Genomic DNA, 11,109 nt, shown 5'->3' with positions numbered 1-11,109 from the left:
GATTTGCAACTTAATTCTGAGTAGCCAATTGCATGCATTAATAATTGCACCACTTGGTTTTACAAGCAATACAACCATTTTACCAATACAAGCATTGCTGCATCTGCAAGGACTGAGAGAACAAGCTAGAGGCTCACACTTTGCACTTATTATAGCTATTTATCTTAATATTCCTCAGGAAATGATTGAGATCACTTGGCTGTAAAATTACCTTGTCCATGCCTTAAGATTATTTTGGTGTCACAGAAAGCTGGATGGACCTAAACTGAGAGAGCTTTCAGAAAGCCTCAGATATCTGCACAGTGCCACCAAAGGATTGACTCTGCCATCTACACTCCTAAAAGCAGGCAAGCATCTCACCTTAGAGCTGGTTCATTAAAAGAACCCAAGGAAACAACAACCCAGCTGTGGCAGAATAAAAGGAGGGTGTCTTCACCTGGAGAGTGCAGCAGGGTGACGTGAGGACACAGAGACTAAAATCTGCCCAGCCTGGTGGTTTGTAGGAGCTAAGATATTTGTTTACAAATTGTAACAACTCCTTGAAGAGTATTTGGAGATATAAAACAGTTTATCTTGTCTTTAGAAGTTAATCTTGTCTTTACAAGAGGAATCTACACTTAGGGTTTAAATGATGCTTAGAGTCTGTCAGTTGTAGCGTTCAAACAATGTCACTCTCCTTACCCATCTCTTCCCCCGTTCCCAGAGCAACTGTCAATCAATATTTCCAGCCTTTTGTGTTTCTCTCATAAACTATAATCAGACATTTACATACCACTGAACTGCTAAGACAAAGTCCACTGCATAGCTACTTGTCCTAAGTTAGCTGCCCTGCTGAGGCACACCAGTGTCTCTTGTGAATGGATGAGCTGCTCATTAAAAAAAAGTCTGGTCTTTGAATGGTTGGAAATTTGCCTGCAATTCACACAGCTGGAAAGGGACATTATTGTTTCTTAGACATCTTTCTCAATCCCTACTTGATCTCTCTATGTACAATGAGCTTCAAGACAATAAGACAGGCAATTCCACAGTGGAAAGCTGGAGCAATACCATTGCTTCAGTGGAGTTACTCTGGATTTACAGTGTGGAAAGTCAGATTGGAATCTGGACAACTAATAATGGGTCAATAAATCCTTTTCTCACCTTTTTTCCTCCCCCCAAGAAAGACAATGAAGCTAACAAAAATGAAACTAGACCAAAAATAAAGTGAAGTGGCTGTTGCACACAGTTAATGCTGCACCCAGTGTTCTCATAAAGAACAGGGAGTTTCCACATGGGAAATTCCCTTAAACTCTGTGTTTATCCTCATGGGAGATGAGCAAGCAGCCAAGTAAGAGAATGCAAAGGATCCAGCTGCTCCAAAGGAAGATTGGAGTTAGATTGCAGAGGGAAAATCAGAATTGCTGTTATTTTAAATTTAACAATCACTGTAAGCAAGAGATCTCCTAGCCATCAATGAGGGCAGTACAGGCTTCAACATGAACTTCTAATGAGAGAGGTTCACACTTGATCTTGCCTCAGCCTTGTGCAATAAAATATGTGGTAAAGGACATTTTCTCAAGTACAACACAACAGAAAATAGAAGCAACACTGATTACACAGGAGGCCTAAGACTGCTTAACTCATACATCTTGCAGTGCTAAGAATATTTTTTAGTCTGGCTGTTTTCATATTGGAAAAGTGTCTCTGACGTTGGCTATGCTGCACCAAGAGCCTCACCAAAGTCAGGGTGACACTTCAAGGCAGCTTTTCACAATGCAGCAAACCCTGAACACCAGTGTTTTGTTCCCACAGCCCAACACTGTGCACAGGGGTGATGAAAGCAATGAGTTTCACAGTCAAAATAAAGCTTCACAAGCCTGCTATCAGTACCTTGAGTTCCCTTTACTCTTCCTCCCTCCTATCTCTCAGTGGATACTTGTCTGTATTTACTTTTCTGTTTCCCTTGAAATTTCCCAAACTTTTCCTTCAGGATACCAGAAGGCAAGGTGGGCTCCAGCTCTGAGAACAGACTGCTCATTTCCTCTAATGCTGTGAGGAGGTTTGGTCCTGACCTCTATTGCACAGGACAAGGTGCTGCCAAGGGCTGTATGAGAGCAGAGTAAGACCTTTAAGAATGATCCTGTCTGACTGCCTGGACTGCAAACCCAGGGAGCAGAATGGAGGAGACTTGGAAGTGCTGCAGGAAATAAAGCAGCTCCCTTTTACAAACTCATCTTCACCCTGTGGGACTGGAGCAGTCTGAGCAAAGTAGCTCCACAGCTGGTCCAAGACACGGCTGGAGAGCCCTCCCCAGCTTGTTGCATTCAAACAGGCAGTGTCTGGCCTGACTTCTGAGCCTGGATGCTAGATTTAGGACCTGGCCATCAAGTGCTGTCATTAAATGATGTGCTAAGAATGGAGAAATGTCACTGAAGACCTTCCAAAGCTCTGATTCCATAGCTCATACATCCTCTTGGTGCCAAACTTGTTTCCAGAATGAAAACTGATCCCCTGCTCAACAGGGAAATGTGAGACCCCCTACATCCACCAGAAAGAAGAAAGGGAAGTGTCTTGTTCACAATCCTTCCTTCTCTGCTTACACTGAACCTCAGCCAGAGGCAGGGACACAGGGATGAATTTCTTAGAAACTGTAGGAAATGGCAAACATCTGGCTCAGCTTTCCTGTTTTAATCTTCTTTCATTTCCATTATGCCTAGCTGAAAACAGGCAGGTCTTCCATCCTTGGTCATGATTCTGGATCTAAATCTTCTCTGGACACCAATTACTTTTGCCCACAGCCATTGAAAGCACTGGGACTTCACACACTGGTGCAGAAGCCTCAGCTGGAGAGTGATGATGTAAGATCAGAGCTTTTGTCTGCAATTCATGCATGCCTAAGAGTGCTAAAGAAATAATTGTTAACAATGAGATTATTAATTGACATATCAAGGAATTTGTATTACTTTGTCATGAATATATTGGGTAAAGTGAATACATATATGTTGAGTAAAAAACCCTACAGGCTATCAGTACCAGTAGTTAATTTTAAAGACTTTTTGTGCATCTTAATGACAACATTGCTCTAAGATTAAGGTATTCTGGTTTTACTGGCAGGGAAGCAGAGGTTAAGCAAGTTTTTAAGGCCACACAGCAAGTCCTTGGATTTATAACTCCCAATCTGCCTTCTGCTCAGTCCAGCAGGTCATGCTGACTAACTGTGGAATGCATATTTCCAAAGAACTCTTAAGGGACAAGAGGAATCAGAAGGAACAAAAGGTACAGATAAAGTAAGCATTAATTCTAAAAAAAAAAAAAAAAGTGTTTTCCACCATCCAAAAAACACAAGTCAACTTCTGTTTAAGTTGTCATACCTCACCAGTGCCTTAGCCAGGAACAGGAGCACTAGAAGAACATGAGGGAAATTGTCCTAACAGTGTTTTTAACAAAACTGAAATAGACACAACAGCTTTATGTGATGAGATTTCCAATACAAACAAAATCTAATACTAGATATAATACTAGTGTCTAAGATTTCAAATAAAGTTTATGGAGGTTTATCCCAATGTAGATGAAAAGTTCAGAGAAGCCAGAACTCTTTCCTTCCATGCAGATCTTGGCAGCCAGGAGACTGTAGGAAACAAGCAGTGATACTGTTATTTCAGCTTCTTGAAGACTATTTCTATGCTACTGCTCTATATTATATAAATCTGCTCCTCAGAGTTGGACCAATCCACATATACTGGAATGCTTATAAAAAAACCCCCTTTTTAAGCAAATTAAGAATTTAAATACTAATTTACTCATCTCAAGATGAAACATCTTCAGAAAACTAAGCCAATTAAACAGAACTGATCCTGCAATTTCAAAGACCTTTTGTCAGACATTAACCAAGACAAGTGTGAAAGGAAGTGCTGATTATATGACAATATTATAACCAGACCATCTGGAATCTGACTCTGGAGCAGGATAAAGAATTCATTTCCATTCCATCAAGAGTCTCCATCCATAAAAAGTTAATTTTGTTTTATAAGTAAACAAAAGGGAGTTGCTCAACCTGACAGAGCTCCCTGAATAATCAGACAGGACATACAGGGGCCTTAATGCACACAGTGGTTCAAGCTGCAAACTGCCTTCTCCCTGCACCCTTTTCTGACTGCACCTCATTTATGCTTACACACCTTAGGACATGGGACAGATCGCAACCTGTGGCTGGCAGATTAAAATTAAGTACCTGCAACAATCTTTCTCATTAATTGAAAGAGAGGTGAGTACTGAGAGTCAAGTGACAAAGTATCAACAAAAAACCCCTCAGAGATTAAAGAACTGAATGGCCCTGTTTGAACTTGGCTTTGGTTAAAGTCAAGCAGCTGGAAAAGCTCCTGATCCCATACTCACATGTAAAAAATAGATTGAGAAATCATATATTCTGATACTTAATTTAGAACCTGACATTCTAAACTTACTCTGTGGGTAGTTAAGTCAGAACCAGACACTACTCCTACCATGCAGTACCGTTTCAGAAACAGATTTCTGAGACCTTGTATACAGAAACATCTTAAATAATATTACAAATAAAATTCATATTAAGAAGCTCATTAGTTTTAGTCAAGAGGAAAAACTCCAATTCTGCTAATATTTCTTGTTTCAAAACTAAGAATATTTTGCTCACTTTTAGAGCTCTGGTAAAATTACACGTAGGTATCTGTAACTAGAAGAATGAAAAGATTTCCCTCAAACTCTTCATTTTGCCAGGAGCATGGGAGCATGTCTGTGTCTGCCCAGTTTTCCTCAGAAACATCTGCAGTTTCTAAGGAAGTTGCTAATCTCTCTCTGAATCTTTCTCCTTACTCTTTTTGATCCATTACTTTCAGCATTCTTTCTTCATGCACCAAAAAGTCACACTGAAACTCAGATTCTGATACTTACCTACCTAAGCCAGGGGAAGTTACTGAAATGAAATGTTTTTATGTAGAAAATATGATCTGTGCTGTGCACCAGTGGTTCTCACACATGGTTGGTGGCCTCAAGCTGGCCATGCAGAGAGAGCAGACTACACAGCACTGACTCCACTTCCTCTTCTCCCCACCCTGGCACTGGGTGCACATCCTTGTCTCATCTGTGAAGTGACAGGGCACAGCCAAAAATGCCACGGTGTGCTCACAAAGCAGGGTAGATGTGCAGCTGGTTCTGCCAACTCACTGGGGGGGGACTGGGAACCACAGTGGTCTCAGCCCCTAACACCTGCCTTGGCCTCAGCAGGCTGTGTCCTGGGCCACTTGCAGCAGAAGGGAGCCTCTGCAGTGCTGTGTGTCCACTCCAGAGGCTATTGCAGCATGCCCCATTTGTCTATTAGGAAGCCATAGCCAAAAGATTGGTGGTAAACCTGGGCCACCCTTGTATCTGTGCTGCTGCTGCACTCTGCAAATGCCCAGAGCCTACAACACCCTGTTCCATGGAGCAGAGCAGTCTCCATCCAGTCCCACTATCCCATCTCTCAAGTACTGCAAAGACTCCTTACACCCACTCTGACCTAAACCAAGTCCAGCTTGTTCACAGGTCACATTTTGGATGTCTTCTGTTGACAGCTGAAGTAATCCACACACTTAGTTTGATTTAATAAAAGTAACAAAAGAATTAACTACAGCATTGAAGAAGGGAAGTAAAACTGAAAACAAGGCTCACACAACAAGGTTAGCTTCTTGTATCTTTATTACAGGAAAACCTAAATTAAAAAGATGATTACTACTGAACAGTGAACAAGTGAACAAGTGAACTGGAGCCAACTGATAACCCTCTCTTCATAAATGGTCTCTTCCATCCCATAAAGGGCTTTCACTCTAGACAAAGCTGGCAAATAAAGATATCTTGGAAATGACAATGGCTCAAGTAAGATAGGGGATAGTGTTCCATAAGCAATTAAGATGAAAAATGGAGAGAAGTTGCAGGGAAGAAGTGTGTTTTATGAGCAGAATCCTCAGTGTGTACAAAATGGGGTAAATGCCAAGCCTAGATGAAATGTAACAGAGGCATGGAGTGGAGGGCAGAAGATGAAATGACAAGGGGCAGAGTTAGGAAGAATGCAGTGGGAGTGAGAGTAAATTTCTGTCAGGGCTACCTGACACAGCTTCCCAGTTCGTCCCTTGGGGTCAGATGTGCCAGGGCAGGGGCAAGGAGGCACATGAGGAATAAAGCACCAAGTGCCTGGCCGCTGCAGGAGGTGAGGTCTGTGGCCTCGTATCCTTATGTTAGTTAAGATTTAAAAACTGACTTGCAGTTAAGATTACATTCTTGGCTTAAAAATACATATAAAGTATTCCTAATTGCTCTACTGGAGCATTGCTTGTTTCTTGGAGGAAGACACAAGTTTTCAAAATACACCTTTGAATTTCAGAACATACATAAAGGCCTAATGCTTCTGCAAACCTATTGTCATTCGGGTAGAATGGCTCAGAATGGACAATATGAAACCCTCAGGGTCCTGGAAAGCCTGAAAATGCCATGAATAGACACCTTTCCAGCTTTATTGCCAGATAATCTTTTAATTCTCCCAAGCATTTGTGCCATCTCCAGAAGCTTTCTGGAGGACCAAGTTAAGCCAAGGCCAATAGTTCCTCTAATTAGTGTTAAATTTCACATGATAAATTGGACAAAATGACCAAGTTTTTAACTAAACAAACTGTAGTACACCAGAGAATCAGTTTCTAACTTTGCAAAACAGAGAACATAACTCTAAAAACCAAAGACAATTGACATTTTTAGACTGACAAATTCACTCACTATCAAAGTAATGGTGCTCAGTGGGGGAAGCACACCTCTGAGAAGCACGTAACATAATCTACCCTTCTTCTACCACCAGGACCAAGAAAATATGTCATTAAGTCAGTGCAACAAATAAAACAAGAATTGGTGGTATATTAAATACCAATCTGATGACAAATGACAAACACCAGAATTCTGTAAATCAGACTTATTTCAAACTGATCTCACTGGAGGCCTTGTTTGCTATCCCTAAATATCTTTTTGGCATAGGAGTGCACAGAGTAAGGACACCCACATGCTCATTATCTGTGCACATTTGCAGGCTGTAGTTCGAGTAAACATTAGACTAAAAAAACCCAGAAAGTTCCTTGAACTTAGAAATAAAGAATAAAGCATTGACTTCTATTATAATTAAAAACTTTGAGAATGGCCTTCAGTTCAAGTCCTGTGTTCCCCACTGGTGTTCCCTGACACAAGGGCTGAAACCAGTACCATAAATGGGAAAACCACCAGCTCTGTAAGGAACACATCTGGCAGGATTGTGTAGTCCTGACAAGCTGTCAGTACTTCAGTAGGATACTTCATTATTCTTCATGTCGTCTACAGAAACTGGTCTTGCCAGCTGAAACCTACTGATATCTACACACTTCATTTTTGTCTGAAAATATCTGTAGCCAAACAAACCAAGCCAGATGTTCAGCTTGTAGTGAGACAACAATATGAGGATGAACATATGGCATTTCAATCTTACATCCTAGCAAAAATCCACTCTATTACCTAGTTTGCAGTATGCACACTTCATTAAGCCAGACAGCCTTCAAACATTACAACCTTCACACCCCTGCAAGGCTATGTGAGCTTTGCTTTTAGAAAACTTACCTGCAAGAGTATTTCTTTGAAAAACCCCTCATACTAAGGAATTTGGCTCATTGAGGAATTCATATTCTACAGATCAAAACAAATTTACTGTGATCATCTTGCTTTGCATTTAGAGAATGTTATCTGTTCTTTTTTATTTGGCAAAGGAAAATGAAATGTTATTGCATATACTTGATCCTTCATCTGGATTCCTGCCTTCTGATATTTAGATAAACATAACTTAATATACCAGAAATATTTAATGTTCTGATTCTGTTCACGTTTGGTAAAACTTCTGTTCACATTTGGTAAAACTTCTTTTGCTAACCTATGTGCAGAGGGATCCTTGTGTAAGAGGAACCAGTTCAGCTTCCACATGAGCAGCTGTTAATGTAGGCACACATTCAAACACGCAGTTGTCTGAAATAGCAGTGCTGGAGACGTTGAAAGTCAAGAAGGGCCAGCTCAGGTTGCAGGGCTGCATGGCCACCCCTGTGGGATGGTGTCATCACAAGCCAGTGAAATCCTTCTCCTGCTAGGAAGCTATTACTGGTCACTCCTCACACTGCTTACAAGGGCTGGGACTGGCCTTTAAGCGATGATTCATGAAGGTATCACACTGCTCTGCCTGCCGTGCTGCTCTTGGCTCACTGCAGTCACTTCCCTCCTAGTTTCTACAAGCCATACATTGCACACAACAAATTCTGTTCCAAAGGTTTCTCTCCCCATTTTTTCCTTATCCTTTTCCTTATTCCTTTAAACTTAGAGGTAGTTTAAAATCACAAATGGAAAGAATGTATGACTTGAAGCCATGGTTATGACTTGTTCACACTTTGACTTCATAGGATATTCTAATTTGTTGCTTTTTAGTTTCAGCAATTTCCAGTAGATTCCCTGTTCCCTTGGCATTAATGAAGAACAACAGTTTTGTCTCATCCCAGTCATTAGGAAATACTAGTTGCTCAATGCTTAGTTACAAGAGTGAACTACAAACTACAAATGCCTACAGCAGAGACACATTTTTCAGGGTTCTGCACAGGCAGACTGCTCAGCTGCAACCCCAGAGCGCTCATCCTGCTTTGCGTAAGAGCACAGACACACCAGATCACTGTCAGCCAGGGACTTGTAGTGTTCATCTCAGATTTCTCTGGCAGCATGACCCTGGGAACACTTCACTTCCCAGCAATAAATAGCAAAGAACTACCAATTAGTTGCATTTGTTCCCTAATACTCTGTTTTAAAAGCGTTCTCTCCTTGAAGCATTTGCCAAGAGCAGTACAAAAATGCCAGGCAACACAAAATTCAGCTGAAGTACTTAAACATGATTAAGATAACAGGCACATCCTAATACTCTGCAAGTGCATGTCCAGAATTATCTCTGTTGTCACCAGAATTTAATTTAATAATATGAATACAGATTCAGGAGTCATGATTCAACAGTATTTCACCACTTAAGAGTTCACAGAGAACTGCAGGTTATGAAACTGTGCAATGACATTTGAATTCTTCTAGAAAGCTGCAACACCACAGATGAAAAGTGCAGGAAACACCGGCAACATTTTTTGTAACCCTTTGGATCACTGAGGAAATTTTACAAAGTGTATTGCAAGTAACCAATCTACAATGATTAATGCTGAAATGTGAAAAAAAGAACAATGAATGAAAAAAAGCATTCTGACCTAATTCTCACATAATTGAAGACTTATTTTAACCACGAAATCCAATATGAATTTAATAAAGCCCTGACTTCAGAAACAGGAAGAACTCCAGAAACCAGTCACTTTGTGTGTCAGCTGAGGAAGCTATCAGTTCTGTTAAACGTCAGCTTGGGGTAACATTTAAATATATGCTAGACTTTTGAAAATCCTGAATATTACATCAGTCAATATTACCCTTTTTTGAGTTTTCAGGGAAGTCATCACTTGCAATTTGTACTTCTGAATAAATTACTTGATTTGCATTTCTCTAAGTAATTATGACCAAATATATTGACTAGAAAAATAACTACCTAGCTAACTAGCCAGAACTGATGATTTTTACTTATTCAATAAAAACAGCCTTAGATATTCATTGACTCATGGTAAAATCAAACTCCCAATCGGCTGCAGACCCAGAAACTACTGAGACCTTATGTTGCAAAATTTTAAAGTGAAACCATGTTCTTTCCCCCCTGGAGGTTTTCAGGAAGAAAAGCCTCACAGTGCCAGATCACATCCAGTAATTAACTACCTGCTGTACTGTGGCAGACAGAACAGTGTCTATTCATGACAGTCAGCCAACAGAACATGCCCTTCTACAAAGCAAATTACCAATATGAGTGAAAACAGAGCCCTTGAAGATCAGAGCCCTGGTAGTGAATGAGTTCCTGTGAGGTAAGGCAGGTGTGATCTTGCAGGGGATAAATGTGAGCACCAGGACAGCCCACTGCACAGGAGCCTTTACACAGTTCACCTTGCACTATCTCGTCCACCAAGTTGTTCCATGTCACTGGAAACAGAAATCTCTTCATAGCTGTTTGTTTTCCCTCTCAATTCCTTATTCCATTTGAGCTCATTAGTCTAACAACAGCTTGAGACAACAATCTGTTTTGGATTTGAAGAGTGACTAATCTTGAATCTGTATTAACATCATGAAATTAATTTCTGGTGACAGCAGGGATAATTCTGTACCTGCACTTGCAGGATAGAATGATATACCTGTTATCTTAATCATATTTAAGCACTTCAGCTGAATTTTGTGTTGCCTGGCACAATAGTGAGTACCTGGATCAAGGTACCAAGATACCACTGCAATAATAAATAAAAGAAATCTTATTTACCTACAGACAATCCAGGTCTTTATATTGAAATAGCAGAACCCTCCATGACAAGTAAGCTGAAGTCACAGAGGCAAATTCATTCTTTAGAAGCAGCCTTTGAAAAGGAAGACATTAGTGTTTGCAGATATATTGAAAGGCATACCAGACCTTTTACAGTAACAGAAGCATATACAGAATAAACTCCGCTTTTATCAGACATTTATCATGTCCCTATTTAAAGGAGCAGCACTCATTACACAGTGAAGTTCAAACAGTGCTTTGGATGTCTTTCTGGTTTAAAGCATGAAATATCTTAATTTCAAACACAATTTTTCAAAATTTTTCAATGTGTAGTTCCTGCATGTCTGCTTATGCATGCAGCAAAATAGGAAAGGCTACTTAAGGCTCAAGCTTTGTTTTCTTGGTTATGTTTTGCTCCTCCTCATAGGTAATCTTAAATTTTGAGAGGCCTCCAGACCACATGGTCAATACCTGAAGTCTCAGAGAAGAGAGACAGCCAGACAGCAATTTTAATTCAGCAACAATACTGAAAACAAAACAGGCAAATCTAAAGAACCTGTGCTCTAAAATCTCATTATAGCAGCTGCATGTTTGCCATTTCTTCTGTAGGGAAGTTCCCCACTTCTGAAATATTCATAATCAATGCACAACAAACTAAGTAAAATGGGGTAGTGTCATTACTGCCGCACTAATGC

The sequence above is a fragment of the Molothrus ater genome, chromosome 1 (assembly GCF_012460135.2).
Source record: "Molothrus ater isolate BHLD 08-10-18 breed brown headed cowbird chromosome 1, BPBGC_Mater_1.1, whole genome shotgun sequence".
Taxonomy (NCBI): Eukaryota; Metazoa; Chordata; class Aves; order Passeriformes; family Icteridae; genus Molothrus; species Molothrus ater.
The sequence above is the reverse complement of the archived record's forward strand: the minus strand, read 5'-3'. Positions refer to the sequence as shown.